We start from the raw sequence: 21,478 nt of genomic DNA, 5'->3' as shown, positions 1-21,478 counted from the left end.
ATCGTGGTCCACTTTTCCAGTACCGAGTTCGGGTTCTGGGAGGGGTGGTTAGGGAGATGTTGCTTGTTACAAATGTGGTCAATTGGGCCACAAGTCTCTAGCTTGCTCGTAGAGAGGAGGAGTTCAGCGGTCTACACCATCTTTAGCTTGTTCTCTAGGCCAGAGTCAAGAGAGAGGGCAGTCACTCACTTGTTATCAGTGTGGGCAGGTGGGGCGCATGAAGAGATTTTGCCCTCAGTTGGGTGGCACATCTGGTGCGTCTAGTTTGACGAAGACATAGAGTCACCAGCCAGCACAATCAGCACAAGCCTTGAAGGCCAATCAGGGAGACTCTTTGGCTCAGTCAGTGCATTAGGCTTATGCTCCGAGGGGTAAGCAGGTTGAGTAGAGACCTACGGGGCATGTGTATGCTGTTACAATGCCAGATCTTGTACCTGCTTCTTTTGTGGTGAGAGGTACCTTCTTGTTTTGAATTAAGTTGCTAATGTATTGATTGATACTGGTGCATCCCATTCTTTTATCTCGTCTGCTTTTGCATTGGTTTTGGGGTTAGAGTTGGCTCAGTTAGCATCTCCTATTTGTGTAGAGTCACTTATCGATGGTGAGATTATTTTGAAGCAGGGGTGTCGGGGTTGTGATATCGAGGTTGCCGGTTGTCGACTACCATTTGCATTTATATTGCTTGATATGTCTAGTTTTGATGTTATTTTGGGTATGGACTAGTTATCGTCATACCAGGCCATTATAGATTGCTACAGTTAGAGGGTTACTGTATGTACCTTGAGCGGTGGTCATTTTTATTTCTTGGGGGACCAGGTGGATAGAGTTTTATCACCAATATATGATCTGCGTGAGTGGAGTGAACTTAGTTTCCTTCTTGCAACCTTCTTGGGTGGTGAGTGTGATGAAGTCCAGGTTGAGTTGCCAAGGGTGGTTTGTGAATACCCTGATGTCTTTCCCAAGGATCTTACTAGTTTACCACCACATCGAGAGATCGAGTTCTCTATTGATTTAGTGTTTGGCACGTCACCGATTTTTATGGCACTGTATAGATTTGCACCTGCTGAATTGAGTGAGTTGAAGGTTCAACTCCAAGAATTGTTAGATAAGGGTTTCATCCGCCTTAGTACTTCACCTTGGAGAGCACCGGCTCTCTTTGCAAAGAAGAAAGATGGTGCTTTGCGACTTTGTATAGATTACCGAAAGTAGAATCAGGTGACTGTCAAGAACAAGTACCCGATGCCTCGTATAGATGATTTATTTAATCAGTTGAAGAGGTCTTGTTGCTTCTCTAAAATACACCTGAGATCGAGCTATCACCAGTTGAGAGTAAGGGAGGAGGATATCCCAAAGACGACATTCCATACGCGGTATGGCCATTATGAATTCTTAGTGATGCCGTTTAGGCTAACCAATGCACTAGCTGTGTTTATGGACTTGATAAACCAAATCTTAAGTGAATTTCTAGATCATTTTGTGTTTTTTTTTGTGGACGACATATTGATTTACTCACCTTCTGAGAAGGAGCACAAGGAACACTTGCAGGTAGCACTTGAGTTGTTTAGAGCCCTTAAGTTGTATGCTAAGTTTGGAAAATATGAATTTTGGCTAAAATAAGTTAAGTTCCTAGGCCATGTGGTATCTGGGGAAGGGGTGACTGTAGATTCATCCAAGAGAGAAGCAGTGTAAGATTGGGAACCACCTAGGAATACTTTTAAGATTCGTAGTTTCTTGGGGTTGGCCGGGTACTATCGTAGATTTGTGAAGGATTTCTCTAAGCAAGCATCATCATTGACTAGGCTGACGAGGAAAGGGATCAAGTTTGTATAGAGTGAGGCGTATGAGAAGTCATTTTAAGAGCTTAAGGTTAGACTCACCACTGTTCTAGTGTTCATTATTTCGGAGAGGGGTTTACGCTATTCGATGTATTATGATGCCTCACGGGAATGTTTGGGTTGTGTATTGATGCAAGAGGGAAAGGTAATAGCCTATGGCTTGCTGTAGTTTAAAACACATAAGAGGAACTACCCTACTCATCACCTAGAGTTAGTGACGGTGATATTTGCCTTGAAGATTTGGAGGCATTATTTGTATGGTGAGAAGTTTGAGGTGTTTTTGAATCACAAGAGTCTAAAGTATCTATTTACTCAGAAAGACTTGAATATGAGGCAGAGGAGGTGGATGGAGTTCATAGAAGATTATGACTTCGAGTTGCATTATCATCCGAGAAAGGCCAATATCGTGGCCGATGCCTTGAGTAGGAAATCCATGGGTAGTGTGGCTAGTGTTGCCATCTGGGAATGGGAGATATTGGGTGCTATTGGGGAGTTCGCCTTGCAGGCAAGTCCGTTGAGTCTGCAGCCTTGTTTTTTGTAGTCGCACAACCTGCACTTCTGAACCGAGTGTTATAAGTGCAGAAGAATGATCTTGAGGTAGAAACCCTCCGGGAAAAGATCTCCAATGGGAAGGTGGAAATAGGCTTGAACTTGTATTCTAACTTGAGTGTTAGACACCTTGACTGTGTACTTGTGGCGAAGTCTTGCCGAAAGGAAGTACAACAAGAGTTTCAGCATTCACGCCTTGTGGTGCATCCGGGGGGCACAAAGATGTATCACGATCTTAGTCGCTAGTTTTGGCAGAGAGGTATGAAGAAGGATGTAGCCGTGTTTGTGTCGAATTGCCTTACTTGTCAGCAAGTGAAAGCTAAACATTAGAGACTAGAGGGTTTGTTATAACCCTCGCCTATAGCCGAGTGAAAGTGGGAGCATGTCATGATGGATTTTGTTGTGGGCCTTTAGAGCACTTAACGGGCAGTGATGCCATTTGGGTGGTAGTTGATCGATTCACCAAGTCGGCGCACTTTATACCTATGCATGTGAGCGATTTGGAAGACTATCTTGCCAACCTTTACATTAGGGACATAGTGAGATTGCGCAGGGTCCCTGTGACAATTGTTTTGGATAGAGATTCGCTTTTTACAACTCAGTTGTAGCAGAGCTTGTAGAGTGCCTTGGGCACTAAACTGACTTTTAGCACAGCGTATCACCCTCAGACTGATGCGCTGTCCAAGCATACCATTCAGATCCTTGAGGATATACTTCAAGGTTGTGTCCTTGATTATAAGGGGTTATGGGAGAGGCACTTGCCCTTAGTGAGGTTTGCCTACAATAACAGTTTCCAATCGAATATTGGCATGACACCGTTTGAGGCCTTGTATGACCGACCATGTAGATCCCTGGTGTGTTGGGCCGAGGTGGGTGATGCACCTTTGTTGGGTCCAGAGTTGGTTTGGGAAATGACGAAGAAGGTGGCACTTATCCGTAAGAGGTTGGCTACAGCCCAAAGTCGCCAAAAAAGTTATGCCGACCGTAGGAAGAGACCCTTGTCTTTTGAGGTGGGAGATTATGTCTTTTTGAAGATATCACCTAGACGGGGTTTGATAAGATTTGGGAAGTTGTTCTCTCGATTCATTGGACCTTTTGAGATCCTTGAGCGGATTGGAGAGGTTGCTTACCGTTTAGCGTTACCGCCACAACTTTTTAGGGTTCATGATGTGTTTCATATTAGTATGCTTCGTATGAACCAGATCCATTGCACGTGTTGGATTAGACCGACTTAGAGGCAGATGAGGATGCCTCGTATAAGCAGAGACCGGTGAGAGTCTTGGATACACAAGACCAAGTCTTGCGAAGCAAGATGATATCCTTGGTTAAGGTATTATGGAAACATCATGGAATTAAGGAAGCAACTTGGGAGCATGAATTGGAAGTCCGGGAAAAATGTCCAGACTTATTTGTTGGTGTTGATTATATATTGAGATTTGGATTATGCTAATGAAATGTAAAAGCATTGTATATGTTTTGAAACACAATAACATTGTATATGTTATGGGGTATTTTGGAAACATGGTTTCAATATAAGCATTGCATATGTTTTGAGAATATGGAATATCGTGTGTGTTGTATCACTTTTGAAAACATTGTATATGTTGTGTAAATTTTGACCATTGTAAATGTTTTGGGAAATTATGAATTGCACTTTCAATATGGGACTTGTGTATCGAGTTGATGAAAATAGATGACTGGAGAGTGAGTCATGGTGTTGAACTTATTAGATTACTGTTGTTGTGAATGGTTTAATAATGATTGTGAACTTGATTTGAAATTTCGGGGACGAAATTCCTTAAAGAGGAGAGGTTATAGCGATTTCAGTTTTGACCTGACTTTTGTTCCATTCCGGACCCGGGCTTATAGTTTCTGAATGTTGTTCATTGTCGTTTTTCCGTTTAATCCCCCTTAAATTTGGTTATTGGATTGTAGTTGTGTGTTTGAAATAGGTTGGTTACTTGTTTTTTCAAACCTTTGTTGCCTAGATTTTTGCTCCTCCGCTTGAGCGTCCATTCTTGCACTCAAGAGAGTTTTGCAATTTCTGCTTCTCCACTCGAGCGGCCATTCTTGCGCTCAAGCGGGCTTCGCAAACTCTCAGTATTTTTGTAGACTTGCAAATACCGGAAGAGTGTAATCTACGCTCAAGCGGCGTTTCCTACGCTTGAGCAGGTGGATGCTCGAGCATCCAATCTTGAGCTCGAGCGATGCCCTTCGTCTGCAAAACTTCTGAAAGTGTGCATTATGCGCTCAAGCGTTACTTCTTGTGCTCGAGCGTCACTTTCACGCTCGAGCGGACTGCGTGTATAATAGATTGCGAAAATGACATTTTTCATCACTTTTTCATTCCTCTCTCTCTCTCTCTCTCTCTCTCTCTCTAAACTTTCCAAAAACCTAGTTCTTGAGTTTCTCTCTCTAAAACTCATCTTCTCTCTACTATTTCACCTAGATCCATTGGAATCTTCACCCTAGTGCCTTTGAGAAAAGGGTAGAGCGTCTCAAAAGCTCCATTTTGATCCAAGTAGAAGCTGGTTTCGACGTCTTTGAAGTTTCTCCTTTGTTTCTTTGGTCTTCTAAGCTTGAGGTAGGGATTTTCTACACTTTCATATGGTTTTTAACTTAGCTATTTGGTGATTGTATAACAATGGTGGGATTTGGATGTATTTTAGACAAACCTAGGGTTTGGGTTGTAAAATCAAAAGAGGGGTTTCTAAGTGTATGTTGTGGAAATTGTTATGAGGTTAAACATAAGGTGTTATGGTTACAAAATAGTTGATTTTGGCCTTGGATTGATATTTGGAAAAAAAAGAGTTTGCCCTAAAATGATTCAAATATTTATTTTGTATAAATAAATGAAATTAGTGTTGTAAATATGAAATTGGACGAATATTGAAATAGATGGTAAAGTTAGATATGTATTACCTCTCACCTTTGGAAATTTTGAATAAATTATCTGTCTTGGGATTGAATATCTGTTTAGAAATAACTATATTGGGCTATCCGTGGGGGATAACCATGATTGTTGTAGAAATTGTATGAGGATTAGGTGAATTAAAACTAATCTATTGTTGGTTGTCATTGAATATGACTATGTTTTACATACATTGTACATGTATGATGTTTGGGAAGAGAATGAGATGTAGTCCATGTTTGGGAGGAGATAGAGGATGGACTCCATTCAAATTAAAGTTGCTCGGAGTATCCTGGGTGAAAGTCTCGAAACCGAGCATATACATGGGTGCTGATCCCGTAAACAAAATTTTTGTAAAATGGCAAATTAAAGTGTTTGTGTGGTAATTGTGTTGATTAGATAACCACAAAGTTGTAGTCTCAGTTGGATTGTTGAAAAATAATGAAATTGTCTCATGAATTGAAATGAATTGAAGGAAAATGGAATAAGATATGAACTTGGTATTTTATGATTATACAAAAATGTGAATTTTTTGTCACTGGCATTGTATATGTGCATCGCACTTATATCTTCGTTAAATCTCATATATTGTGTTAGATTATTCTGATTGGGATTTGGCTCACCCTATTTGGGAAAAATCATTTTCAAGTGTTGGTGATATGCCTCCACCAAGGCAATAGTTTGGAGGGACATTTGGGAGGCAAGAGCTTCTTTCTTTTGTGTATTCTTTTGTATAGCCAAGGGCTTTAACTGTATTGAGCTAGGCTCATTTTATTACAACCGAGCAGTGACTTGGAAAGATGTAAGCCTATAGGGCATATGATTACCTGTTTAGTTTTCAGTTCTCTTATCATTGTAACACATGTTGTGGATTCAAGATGAATAGTTTGTGAATGTATATTGCATGTGTTATCTTTTTGTATACGAACTTTGATAAATGAAAGCATATTATTTTTATTATCTTTTAGCTTGTGGGTTGTATTTACTGTATTTTGGGGGCATCACACTTTAGTATGGTTTTTAACTTAGTTATGCCTTTTCAAAGAAATCATGGGATTTAGAGATTTTGATAAAAATCTAGGGTTTGGTTTTAAAATAAAAAAGAGGGGTTTTCAAATAGATTCTTGAAAATGATTGTGGGTTTGTAAATGTTGCTGAGATGTGATAAAATGGTAAATCTTTAACCTTGGAATTGGTTTATAAAGAAAATGGGATTTTATCCTAAAATGTGAATAATTGATTTTATAAAGAGGAAATGGAAATGATGTGGGAGTTATGGAATTGGAATGATGATGATGATGGTGGTGGTGGAGTTGGATATGCATTGTCCCTCCCATCTTAAGAATTTGGAAAGTATATCTTTATTGGAAATTAGTTATTTGTTTAGAGATATCTGTTTTAGGCTATCGCTGAAGGATAGCCATGATTATTGTATAAATTGCATGAGAATTAGGTAAATTGAAACTAATTTCTCATCCATTTGAATTGAGCATTGTTACATATTTAACACATTAAAAATGTATATTGTTTTGAGAAAAAGAGGTGAATACCTTGGTGAAAGTCCAAAAACTCACGCACATAGGTGCCGAGCCTTCCAGTTAATACTGTTAAAAATGGTAATTGGTAGTTGTAGACGCCCCATTTTTTACCGCCCTTAAGACTTGGACACTACTGATTGCTTACATGATGGTGTAGGCTATGATATGCAAAGGTTTGATTTCTTTGGTAAGGAGAGCATCAAATCCAAACCTCACACCCCATTTTTGGACCAAAAAGATTTTAGATCTTAAAATCCTCTCTTTCAAAATATTTTTGAAAATGATTCTACGATATTCCAAAGCTCACATTTTGTTAAATGTTGCGCCTTTCGGTAAACCGAGCAAGGACAAAGTAGAAATTAATGAAAGAGAGATGAAATCTTTGAAATATCTTTCAAAGCACCTTGTGTAGAGGTTTGGAGTTGAAGAAAAGAGGAAAGGAGGGAAGAAAACTAACTGAGGAGCATTTAGGCATCAATCTGTGAGGACCAAAACTGAGCAGTCTGTACTAAAAGAGGCATATCTCTTAGTACAGTTGGAATTTTGATGTGAGGCTGCCACCATTGGAAATATTACTTCCGGGGCTTCAACTTGGACACAAGAATGACCTGAAAACGAGTCCATATGAAGGAGATATGCCCATTTGAAGTTTGACTTGCAGAGCAAATTTTTGATGTCGGCCAGAAAAGTAGCCGGTCGGCCACTTGAGGTAGCCGGCCGGCCAGGAAAGGTAGCCCACCGGCCACTTATGTCCAAAACTCAGATTTTTTTGCAGATATTTCCTCCAGCTATTTTCACAATGTGCCACCTGTCCTAGCTCAGATATTTCGACCAAGGCTCTCTTTTTGCTATATATTGAAGCCATATCTCATATTTTGAAAAGTTGACAAGTTTGGGAGCCTTGCTCTCTAAATCTCTCTCTCTCTCTCTCTCTCTCTCTCTCTATAATTTTGTGAGCAAAATTCCAGCCTCTCTCTAGAAGACTATCTTTCTTCCTATATTATGCTTAGAAGTGAGAATTTCCTACACTTTTGCAAAGTGACCCTAGACCAAACACCTCTACCTTGTTGCTGAGGTTCTTGGAGGTCCTATTTGAGCTCTCAAAGCTAGTTTTAGCTCAGAGTTGAGGCTGTTTTGCTGCTGTGGTTCAAAGGTAATCACTTTTCCCTTTTTAAGCTTGTCTTGCACACTTGTTTTTCCACCTTTGCAAATTGTTTTTGGCTTGGTTTTGAACTGAAGAAAACTATGTTTTTCAATCCTAAAATGGGTGGTTTAAGCCCCTTTCGAGTTTGAGGGTGGTCCACCCTTCTTGTCTCTTTATTTGCAAGCCTTTTGGGCCATCCTTCAAAGCTTTTGAAACCATCTCTTTTTGGCCCTTTAACCACTGAATTCCAAAGGAATTTCAGTGGTGGAAATGTGGTTTTGAGGTCCAAAATGGGAGGGGGTGGTCCCCTCTCCTCTTGTCTTGTTTGTATGTGTTGATGGCCTACCAAATGAGCATGTATTTCTACCTTTTTGTAGCCTAGTTTGAGCATGTTTTTGGCCTTATCTTAACATGTTCTAGCTCTATTTTTGGCTGGTTGGAGCACCTTTTGTTTGCTTCTTACACTTGTAGTGTAATCATGCTTGCTAGCCTAGCTTACTTGATATTGTAGCCTATTATTCTAGCTCAATTTGGCCATGCTCTAGCATGTTTTTGTTCATGTTTTAGCATGGTTTAACTATGTTTTGAGTGGTCTTGGTCCTTTGAGGCTTGCCTTGCATGGTTTTAGTGTAAATACCCTTGACTAGCTTTGAGTTTTGGGGCCCTTAACATGTTGTGTATGGGATGATTGCATGTTTTGGCATCATGTAGCATGTAATTTCAGTGTATATGGTATAGTCACACTCTCACATATTTCACTCTTTCATAGCTTTTGAGAGTTGTGCTTTATGCCTTGTTTATAAGCCAATACATGAGCATGAGTTTTCTTGCTTGCTATGCTTCAATTTCAACATGTTTTGGCCATTGTTTTAGCATGTTTAAGCTCTGTCCAGAGCTAGTTTGGTCATTTAATCTTGGTATTGCTTGCTTCTAGTGTAATGCACTTCACTAGCTTTGTTGTTTTTGGCTTCGAACATGTTGTGCATATGTTGATTGCATGATTTAGTGTCTTTAGCATGCCATATCAACACTGAATTTCTGCAATCTTCTTTCATACTTCACTTTTGAATTTGATTTTGAAAGTGGTCTTAAGCCTTTTGTTGGTTTAAGCATGGAATCGAGGCTCTCATGCCTAATGGTTTTAGCCTTCTCTTGAGGGTTTCTACTAACCAAAAGCATGAGGCTTCTTTCATGCTTAAGGTGCTTGTGGCTTAAGCCATCTTTCCCATTAGAGGACTTCCACATTGGACTTAATCGGTTAAAGGATTAATCGGTAATGTAAAATGTGTAAACAAAACAAGTAAAGTAAAACTTGTGAAATATAAGCATTTGTGTTGCATTGCATGTGTTTGGATCGGACGTTAATCCAAACATAAGAAATGTGGGACGTTTCATACTCAAAGTAATGAAATGTGTCATTTTTCTTGGTCGTCAACACCCTTGATCATGCATGATAGGGCGGAGGCACTTTGAGTCTTATGTGCGCATTCATTAAGCTTGTATGAGCTTGGTTTTTGGGCCATCATGCATTGAAATTCTTGGTTGATGGCTTGAAAGCCAAGCGTCGCACTCCTTTGAGCTTGAGAAATGATAAGGAGTGTGGTAGTACACACATTTCCTACAAAATACATTGTTGTGCCTCTGTTGTCCTCTGTTGCAGCAAAACTAGAAGTCTGGAACAACAGGTGGCCGACCGACCACTTTCACTAGCCAACCGGCCAGTTAAGGTGGCCGGTAGCCACTTTTTGTGGCCGACTGGCCATCAGTCCAATTTTGTGCAGAAATGTTTCTGTTTTGAGGCAAAAACAGTATGGAGGTTGGTTCAATGTTCAAAAACCAAGGTGAGTGCAGACAGAGGCAATTGACGGCAAAACGATAGATTTTCGGGATGACGCCAGCCGAGCATGCATGTCTCCCTCGTCCGTGAGGCCATTTCATTGCTTATGATTAGTTTAGTTTGTGTAACTAGTTAATCATTCAAGTTTTCTAATATTCTAATTAGCTTAGATTGGCTAGTTGTTCATTGGGTTTGTAATAATTAATTAGCTTAGTATAGTTAATTAGTTGGTTTGTAATAATTAGCTTAATTAGCATAGCTTAACTTATTCATTCGTACCCTCCTTCGAGAGGGCGTAATGTTGTAATAAGGGTGCGTGTTTGTGTGCATGTCTTCCAACCCCATTTCTTTCTTCCTTTTATTTAACCGCTTTCAATGGTTAGATTAGGGCATATTTCAATTAGCATATCTTATGCTTGCATGTTTGCATCATTCATTTGTCTTGCATGCACCGGGCTCGGCGCATCATTCAACCTGCATCGCAATTTTAATACACTTTTGTAACAACCCCCGTCACTGTTTACCGATTAACCACTGATTACTACTAAACTGAGACTGATTATGATTGGTAACTGAATTGATTGAAGTACTGAACTAACTGACTGAAATCTGGAACTGAATTGATTAAGTATATCTGTTTAATTGTATGTCTATCTGTTGACTGTTTGATTATTTGTCCATGTTTTATGTTTAAGTTGCAAATTGAAGACCTTATCGGCGGCCGAATCCGGAATCGATTGATGTTTTCTGATCATTAGAATTTATGTGATTTTATGGTGTGTTTATTTGAAAACTGATTTGGTATGATTAAATTAGATCAATATTGATAAATTACATATATTGGCTTAATTACCAACATACCACTTAGTGGGCCAAGTCTTAAGCCTTTAGTTGATTCACATATGTGAGCCTTAACACATTTCATCAGCCATTTGAGAGACACAAAACCAACTGAGAGAGAGAGGTAGAGGAACTTAGCTTCATCTTGAATTTCGCTTGGAAATTTGAAGGAATTGAAGGATTGAGTGCATATTTGAGCTTGTATATCTTGCATCCTAGACCTAAGGTAAGAACTCATCTTCTTGATTGCTAAATTAAGTCTTATGTTGCATGGTTCATGGAAGTTTAGAGATTAAGGGCATGAATTAACTTTAAATTGTTGAATTGAAGTTCATTCCATGCATGCATGCTTATATCCTAGCATTTTGAGGTTGAAGACATGGAATTTGGAACATGCATGTTCATATTATTGGTGTAGTCCATGATTTCGTCTTGTTTTTGGAACAATTGGCTCACTAGAGCATCAAATTGAAGCTTTGAAATGATTTGGATTTCATGCATGTCTTGGTTGTAGCATGTTCATGAAAAATTGGTTTGAAGCTGAGTTATTTGAAACACCCTTGGGCTTTGATTTTACATTTGAGCTTTGGAATCATGTTAAACTATGAGTTTTGGGATATTTTCTAGAAAATTGGCCCAAGAGGATCGAAATTTATGTTTTAAAAGTTGAATTTGAGCTTGAGGTTCAAATCTGGGAATTCCAGATTTTGAACTCACGCTCGAGCAGGGTTACTGGCGCTCGAGCGTGAAATTCGTGCTCCCAGTACTTTGCACTGTTTTGAAGTCTGCTCGAGCGGAATAATTGACGCTCGAGCGTGACGTTGTATCTCATGCTCGAGCGAGTGTCGAGCGCCCAATCGAGCGTGATTTTCACCTATCCAGCATTTTTGACTGTTTTGTAGAATGCTCAAGCGGGTAAGTCTACGCTCGAGTGGAAACCTTTGTCTGCATGTCCGCTCGAGCGTGACCCCTGTTTTCTGAAAATTCTGAAAATGCTTTTAAAGTGCATCTTTGCATCCTCATCCCATCCTAGGCATTCTTAGGCCTTGTTTAAGACATCTTAATGAGGATATAGATGTAGAACACACCGAGGCAAATTAGGGATTAAGTTATTATCTTTCCCAACTATGTAGCTTAGTGTGTGTGTTCAATCTGTAACTGTGTAGGGTTGGCGACTGGGGGCGCGCTCTAGCTTTACTGTAGCCCAGAGCTCTGTGAGTAACAACTGTGTAAAGATATATTCAAAATGATTATCTTCTGAACAATTGAACTGTACTGCTTTCTGAACTGATACTGTTAATTGAATGAATGTATGTCCTATATTCTGAACTGTATTGTGACATCCTTAGCAACTACTGTTTACTGTTACTATTACAGAGATCTCTGTCGGTTCCCTTGTTGGAACCACTACTATTTACGGATTGATGGCCATCACTTACTGTTCGTTCTTTTAAGACCTACTGTTTACTGTACTGTTATACTAATGGATGTACCACATATGACTGAATGACTGATATACTGAATTAACGAACTGTTTTCATTACTGTAAAGACATTCATTCTTAACCTCTTTACGCATTACGTTATTCACTGGGCTTTAGCTCACTGCTCATATATATATGTAGGTGTACAGGCACCAGACCGTGGTTAGAAGCGTCGGGGTAAGCTCCAGTTTTGTCAAGCCAACCACTGTGCCTCACTGCGAGGTTCCGAGCCTGTCAAGTTATGGCTTAGGGGTGTTTTTAATTTCCCCGTCTGTCTCTGTATCTGTTTTGTATAACTGTATAGACTGTTACGGTACTGTTTAATAGGGATTAGGCCCCTGAACTGAATGATTGTATATATGTATATACTGTTCTGTACTGTTCATGTATATGTGTATGAAAAGTCTTTTTGGCATACAGACTGTCACAGCTCATTGGACATTGTTTATTTACTGTTTTGGCTTTTGCCATGCCCCTGTACTCTGTTTTACTGTTTTACTGTTAAGCAAGCCTTCGGTAATCTTGGATTACTGGCCGGTTACGGTGCTGAACCCATAGGGGCGGGTTTGGGTCGTGACAACTTTCTTGAATACGTGTTTCAAAGCATGTTATCAAGTGTTGCATTCATATGCCATCTTAGATAGCCGAGCCTATTTGGTCACATTATTGCATGTGCTGCATTAGGCATTGATTAACATTGTTAGGATCGTGCATATTTCTAACTAGTTTTCTGTTTTGGCTTGGAGTACACTGTAAGGTCATGTTTGATTCACAATATTAATAGTGAAGTATTAATAGTCCTAGTAAATTAGTGTGGTATTCACTATCCAATTGGATTAATATCCATTGGATTAATAATCCCACCCCTACCCTATTACTAATAATCCTACAAATTTGTTGGATTAATTATCCATTGGATTAATAATACTAAACAAAAATGTTAAAACAAATATAGGATAATTGGGCCCACGGATTAATAATCCTAATCCCACACTCTAATCCACCCAATCAAACATGCCCTAAGTGTTTACGTTTTAGCATACTTGCATGAGTGTGAGTGTTTCCATGTTTAGCATGCTTGCCATGAGGTTATGTGCTTATTTGATAAACTGCATGAATGCCTATGACTGAAGGCTTTGTTGCTTGAATTGGAACAATTCATCAAATGTGAGTTTTTAAGCCCACTTTGTAAAGTGGCAAATCATCTTGTTTTAAGCCCACTTGAGGGTGGCAAATCCGCGCTTTAGCCCACTTGAGGGTGGCATTTCAAACCATTTTTTAAAACAAACATGAGCTGTTTTGTTCCAATTCTCGTGATTGAGTCTATACTTGTATGTTGTGCGCATCACATAGTAAGTTAGATTAATAACTGGAATAAGAACACATGTGTTTATGAAATAACATATCATGCTTAGTAGAGGCTGATCCTTTGATCGGGCAAGCGGGGGTGCTCATTTCAGGACCTTTCCTTCTCGTACCCAAGTTCTCGAACAGAGGCAACTTTGGTGATGACGGACACTTGGCCTTTGGCACGAGTCAGGGTTTCTTAAATTTTTCAAAAATAAAATATTTAGGTGGCGACTCTATAATCTAGCAAAGCAGTCTATGTTTGGCGCTTTTGATTTAAAATTGATTTTCCAAAACCAATTGCCAGATTTGGACTTTTTGATGATTTATTAGTCTTACATTGCACTTTATGAGATTATATTCAGAACCGTGACAGGAGTCCGAACTGTAGTAGGACCAATTCGCGCCTTCTAGGAAAGGGGGGCGCGCGAAGAAAGTCGAGTGCTACAATAGTGCATGTAGCCAACTTGCAGACACGTCCTAGAGATTTCCAGTGTTGTATTCACTGCCCTATTTTCTGTTGTAAAAATGAAATGATTTCATGAATTGTGATATAAACCTGGCATTTCATGGTTTTTTGAAAGAGATATAAAAAGTTTTGGCATAAGCATTGCATATGCATTCACCTTATAACTCTGTTAAGATTTATACACTTTGTTAGAATATCTTTACTGGGTTTTGGCTCACCCTCTGTGGAAAACCACTTTCAGGTGCTGATGATATGTCTCCGCCAAAACCGTAGCTTGGGAGGACATAGAGCTGAGAGCTTCTTGTTTTGTTCTGTTGTAATTATTTTGGTACAAGCCAAGGGCTTTACTTGTATCGAGTTTCAAACTCACTTTTGCTATAACCAAGCAACGACTTGGAAAATTGTAACCATTAAGGCATTCATGTATCTGTTTAACTCTTATTTCATACTTTTTGCTTATGACTCATGTTATAGATTTAGGGTTATGACTTATGAATATATAATTGCATGTGTCATATATGTACAACTGGAATCATCTGAACGGAAGGGTACATATACATAATTGTATTATTATTTATTAAATACCATGAGACGGTTTTATTGTTATATTTTGGAGGCGTTACAAATTTAAAATTAGATATATAGCTTGATGTGCCAATAGTTTTATTTCATTGAAACTAAAAATAGTAATCACATCATTCATGTTTTGAAATCACAAAATTTAAAAAAATAATACTAATATATTATTGCAACGATTAAGAGGATTTCATAATTAACCAATAATATTTTAATATAATAGTATAAATAGAAGTATAGACATAGATATGAATTTCATACCATAACCATTGAAACTAAAATTGTAATTATAGCATTGCATGTTTTGAAATCACAAAATTTAAGGAAATAATACTAATATATTATTGACAATAATTAAGAGGATTTAAAAATTAACCAATAATATTTTTATAGAATAGTATAGATAGAAGTATAGATATAGATATGAATTTCATACCATAACCATTGAAACCAAAATAGTAATTACATCATTGCTTGTTTTGAAATCACAAAATTTAAGGAAATAATACTAATATATTATTGACAAAAATTAGGAGGATTTAAAAATTAACAAATAATATTTTTATATAATAGTATAGATAGAATTATAAATATAGATATAGATTTCATACCATAACGATTGAAATTAAAAATAGTAATTACATCATTGCATTTTTGAAATCACAAAATTTAAAGAAATAATACTAACTTATTATTGACAATGATTAAGAGGATTTAAAAATTAACCAATAATACTTTTATATAATAGTATACATAGAAGTATAGATATAGATATGAATTTCATACCATAACCATTGAAACTAAAATAGTAATTATATCGTTGCATGTTTTCAAATCACAAAATTTAAGGAAATAATACTAATATATTATTGACAATAATTAGGAGGATTTAAAAATTAACCAATAATATTTTTAGATAATAGTATAGATAGAAGTATAAATATAGATATAGATTTCATACTATAACGATTGAAATTAAAAATAGTAGTTTCATCATTGCATTTTTGAAGTCACAAAATTTAAAGAAATAATACTAATATATTATTGACAATGATTAAGAGGATTTAAAAATTAACCAATGATATTTTTATATAATAGTATAGATAGAAGTATAGATTTTTTTATGAATTTCATACCATAACTATTGAAACTAAAATAGTAATTACATCATTGCATGTTTTGAAATCACAAAATTAAAGGAAATAACACAAATATATTATTGACAATAATTAAGATGATTTAAAAATTAACCAATAATATTTTTATATAATAGTATAGATAGAAGTATAAATATAGATATAGATTTCATACCATAACCGTTGAAATTAAAAATAGTAATTACATCATTGCATTTTTTAAATCACAAAATTTAAAGAAATAATACTAATATATTATTTACAATGATTAAGAGGATTTAACAATTAATCAATAATATTTTTATATAATAGTATAGATAAAAGTATAGATATAAATATGAATTTCATGCCATAACCATTCAAACTAAAATAGTAATCACATCATTGCATGTTTTGAAATCACAAAATTTAAAGAAATAATACTAATATATTATTGACAAAAATTAAGAGGATTTAAAAATTAACCAATAATATTTTAATATAATAGTATAAATAGAAGTATAGATATAGATATGAATTTCATACCATAACCATTGAAACTAAAATAGTAATCACGTCATTGCATGTTTTGAAATTGCAAAATTTAAAGAAATAATAGTAATATATTATTGATAATGATGAAAGGATTTAAAAATTAACCAATAATATTTTTATATAATTGTATAAATAGAAGTATAGATATAGATATGAATTTCATACCATAAACATTGAAACTAAAATGGTAATTACATCATTGCATGTTTTGAAATCACAAAATTTAAGGAAATAATACTAATATATTATTGACAATAATTAAGAGGATTTAAAAATTAACCAATAATATTTTTATATAATAGTATAGATACAAGTATAGAGATAGATATGAATTTCATACCATAACCATTGAAACTAAAATAGTAATTACATCATTGCATGTTTTGAAATCACAAAATTAAAGGAAATAATACTAATATATTATTGACAATAATTAAGAGGATTTAAAAATTAACCAATAATATTTTTATATAATAGTATAGTTATATTTTTTAGACTCAATGATGTGACACTTTGTTGAAAAAGTAATGTTAGAGGTTCCAAAAGTTCTACCAAATGCCTCACATAGGTGTGGGACCTACACCATGTGGGTCCTATGTTGGTCCCATATTTAAGTTAGCTCTCTTATTTATTATCTAATCATCAACCAATCTTTTTGGTGACACATCACTTGGTGTAAAAATTGAGTCTATAAAATGGGCTTGTAATTTTTTTTCATTTCATCAATATCTTTGTCCTCTCTCTCTTTTACAGCCAGCTCTCTCAAATCTTAACAACACCAATACAATGCCTCCTCTTCCTCCTCCTCCTCCTCCTCCACGACCATCATCTCTGCCGCTAAACCACCCAAAACCTCCCGTGTTCGATGCATCTCTTCTCAAGCACGAATTCAATATACCTCCACAATTCATATGGCCGGACCACGAAAAACCTAGCCTCCATGAGCCACCACCGCTCATCGTTCCACCTATCGACTTGGGAGCCTTCCTCTCTGGTGACCCCCTCTCTGTCACAACTGCTACTAGACTTGTCGATGAGGCTTGCAAGAAACATGGCTTCTTCTTAGTCATAAATCATGGAGTTAGCGAAGAGCTTATCAATGAAGCTCACAAGAACATGGACATGTTTTTTTGATATGCCATTGAAAGAGAAACAGAGAGCTCAGAGAAAAGTTGGAGATTATCATGGATATGCTAGTAGCTTTACTGGTAGATACTCTTCCAAGCTTCCATGGAAAGAAACTCTTTCTTTTAGGTATTGTGATGATGGGGAATCATCAAACGTGGTTGAAGAGTACTTGGTCAGCACAATGGGTGAAGATTTTAGACAATTCGGGTATGAAAAACTTAGGTTGTTCTATTTGGTTATGTTTTTGTTTCCTTTGTTTTCATTTTTTTTGTGTTTTTTAAAACAAAACAATGAAAAATTTAGAAATACCAATCAGTCTGATAGTATTTTTCAACCATGCTGTAAACTCATAAAAATATCTAGAAAAACATATTTATGAATAATAATCATTTTCATTGTGATCCACATCTCATCAACTTTAAATTTACAGTATATAATTCTTTCGGGGTGGATTTTAAAATAACTTTTCATAATTCATAGTATTTTAGATTATTTATATTTTTATAATTTTTTTTTGATATTTTTTAAAAGTAGTCAGAAAAGTTTCTCGAAAAGCTTTTAAATATATATATATATATATATATATATATATATATTTATTTATTAGCAAAGAAAAGAACCATAGTCCATGTAATTTGTGTTTTGTGTTAATTTGATTACTATAGTTTTATTTTGAATTTTTTACGTTATGTCAATTTACCCTAATTCATAACAATCCTTTAAAAGTTGAACCGAAATCAAGTGTGACACATCTTAGAGTAATTGAGGGGTTAACATTCGATTTGAAATTATTTATTCCTGTTTAATGAATCATATTTTTCTTTAATTTTTTTTCTTTCTAATTTCTCAAAATACAAAGTAAAAATTTGAAGTGCAAAATCAATACAATTGAATTTATTGAGATCAAATTGATACAAGAATTAAATTACAAAATCAAAATATAATTTACTAAAAAAGAATATTATTAATGGATACCAAGAGAGGTACTAGATATCTTGTAGTTGTACTATTTTAAATTATTTTAAGTAAGTGAGTTAATTTCATTATTAAAGATGATTTTGTTTTGAATTTAAACTGCCCACTTAAAAACATTAGATGTTTAAAGTGAGTCTTCAAAAACCTTTAATGAAAACCATTTTCAAAAATATTTTTTTATTAGATTTTTTTTATTTATTGTTGTAAAACGAAGAGTACAACAAAGGTATATCACAATGAGGGGTCAAAAATATAATGTAACTATTTATTAAATATATTTTTAGTTTTTATTATTATTATTTTATTTTTTTGTGTTTTGTCAAAAATGAAAACACAGAACAAAACAACCAAAAATTTAAAAATAAAAATACTCTTAATTATTCATAGCCATGTCTATCTCTCTCTCAATTTATTATTTAGCTAAACTTGCTTCTTCTTTTTTTTTTTGTGTGTGTGTTTTCTTAGAAGGATATATCAAGATTATAGTGAAGCAATGAACAATCTCACTTAGAATCATGGAGCTATTGGGGATGAGCCTAGGAGTGGGCCCAACCCATTTAAGAGAATTCTTTGAAGGAAATGAATCAATAATGAGATTAAACAACTACCCTCCTTGCCTTAAAGCTCATGAGACTCTTGGAACTGGTCCTCACCGTGATCCAAATTCACTCACTATACTTCATCAAGACAATGTTGGTGGGCTTCAAGTGTTTATTGATCAATAATGGCACTCCATTCTTCCCAATTCACAAGCTTTTGTTGTCAACATTGGAGACACATTCATGTGAGTACATAAACAAATGTTAAATAAGGAATATGCTATGAGTAAAAAATAGTTTGAAAACTAATCAAAAAGGGCTAAGCTTCCTCTCACTCTAAATTTAGGATGACAATTTCTTGTCCTTGATGAGAAACCAAAGCGGGGACGAAGTTTTCTCTCCCGTCTTGCCTGTTGTCATCCTTGTTTCTCTCACCCAAAGCATTTATAGTCATTGGATCATGTGAAGGTTCAAAAATCTCGAAACATATCTAATAGTTATAAATGTTTTGGGATTGGGGACACCAATATTTAGGAACAAATGACCCAGTCTTCAAAAATTATAATAATAAACAAACACACAAATATGTAGAATTTAGATATAGAGTTATGTGACTCTATTAAAATGACATTTAATTATATGACATCTAATTATTAGGTAATTTTTATATATATAAAAAACTATTGTTAAACAGAATTTGTATACATAATACAATCTATACAGAATGATGTGATAATAATATTTTTGTAAATCTGGCTACAATGATGAGTGTTTTGTCTTCAAATGAAAAGGCTGCAAAATATTGTATAGTTCTGTATGATTTTATTTTTTTTTAACAAATTGTATTTATATTACCTCTACAAGAAAAAAAACATATTTCGTGACCGATGTAGTTTTTTCATCGCCAAATCACTTTAGCGACCATTTTTCTTACTCTATAACATTGTTGAATGATTGACATGGCTATGGATTCTTTTTCATCTAATCCCTTTGTCTTTATGTCTCAATGTACTCTTAACTATTGAATCATTTGAGAATCTTGAAATATAATTCAATAATTGAGGATGCATTGAGAGACGAACAAGAAAATTTAGGGACAAGGACCTTGTGTCTAATGTCAGTGATGGTTTCAAAAAGCTGAGGATAAACTTGAATTTAGGGATAGAGGACCATGTGTTCAATCATATGAAAAACCCAAAATATCTGAGAATCTTATTAAACTTTTCTAATGAAGTTTATTAGCATAAGCTTGAATTTTAATACATAAAAGTTTGGAAATGTTTCAGGCTCTATCAAATGGAATTTACAAGAGTTGCTTGCATAGAGCAGTGGTAAACAAACAAGTTCCAAGGAAGTCTCTAACCTTCTTTTTGTCTCCAAACATGGACAAAGTAGTGAGTCCATCTAATGGATTGGTGAATAGTGATAATCCAAGGATATATCCAGACTTCACTTGGCCAACTCTTCTTGAATTCACTCAGAAGCATTATAGAGCTGACACAGAAACCCTTGATGTCTTCTCAAATTGGCTTCAATGCAAAACCAACTGAAGAGAGTCCAAGAAAAGTAACAGAATCTTCACATCTGTTTTTTTTTTTTTTTTCAAAGTGGCCATATGTGCGCGGAAAAAAATATTCAGTTTTAAATTTAGAGTGATTTGAATTTAAATAAAAATGAATTAATTTATGCATTTTAAATTTTTTCCTGAAAGTCCTTAGTTTAGCAATCTTCAAATAATCTCTTTGGCTAAAACGAAGTTAAATATAAAAAATATGCTTGGTTTGACTAAATAATAAGTGATTTCTTCTTAAATAAATAACTTTTTTTATGCAATTAATTGTCTAATTTATATAATCCTCAAAATATTTGTAAGAGAAACTTCAATAGTACTCTTCATTTTTTAAGCTAAACTATAAAAAAAGATAATTTTTTTATTTTGTCTAATTTATTTTGCTATTTATATACTCCGATGCTACTATTTATTTTACCTATCTATGCACACAAAATATTCAAAGAGCCTTCTAAAGCTCTTCAAATGTCGCCAACTTTGAAGAAATTTGTTAAAATCACTATTGTAATAACAAGCCTATTGAAAGGACTGAAATATGATAATGTTAACTATAATAGCTAACAAGCCTCATTTAAAGAGTCCATTGGATGTGCTATAAATAATCTCATACTGATCCACTACGATAAAACAAAAAATTATGAATAAAATGCATTCAAGTTTGGCTTATTTACTTTTTAAAGATGATTTCAATCAAAATTAAACTATATATAATCAAGTCGAGTCAAGTTAAGTAGTAGGTTGTTAAATCTTTAATTGGAAATTTAACGAGCAAATTTTTAATATCTATATATATATATATATATGTTAACAAGTCAAATAGTCAAGAAACTCGAGTAACTTGGTTTGTTAAAAATAAAAAAAAATAAAAAAAGACAAATGATGGGTAGGTTGTACTTGGAACTGAAAATGTAAGTGCGAAGTACAATCATAATTGTTGTAGACAAAGAAATCTATTAGAATAGTTAGGACTAAGCAAGAAATTCATATAATCCGTAATCTAATCCAGTTCAGTCCAATCTAGTAAGTTTGGATTGGTGTTTTTGAATCCGTGGTTCGATTCCGGATTG

General features: G+C 35.2%; 1 pseudogene; it reads left to right on the top strand.

The window, feature by feature from the left end:
• The first annotated feature begins 2,268 nt into the window (after positions 1 to 2,268).
• LOC114319714 (gibberellin 20 oxidase 1-D-like) lies at positions 2,269 to 20,391 on the top strand (annotated as a pseudogene).
• Positions 20,392 to 21,478: the final 1,087 nt, after the last annotated feature.

This window comes from Camellia sinensis, chromosome 6 (assembly GCF_055761805.1).
Source record: "Camellia sinensis isolate YWXY chromosome 6, ASM5576180v1, whole genome shotgun sequence".
In the NCBI taxonomy this organism is placed as follows: Eukaryota; Viridiplantae; Streptophyta; class Magnoliopsida; order Ericales; family Theaceae; genus Camellia; species Camellia sinensis.
Note: the sequence above shows the minus strand (reverse complement) of the source record. Positions and strands in the feature narration are given on the sequence as shown.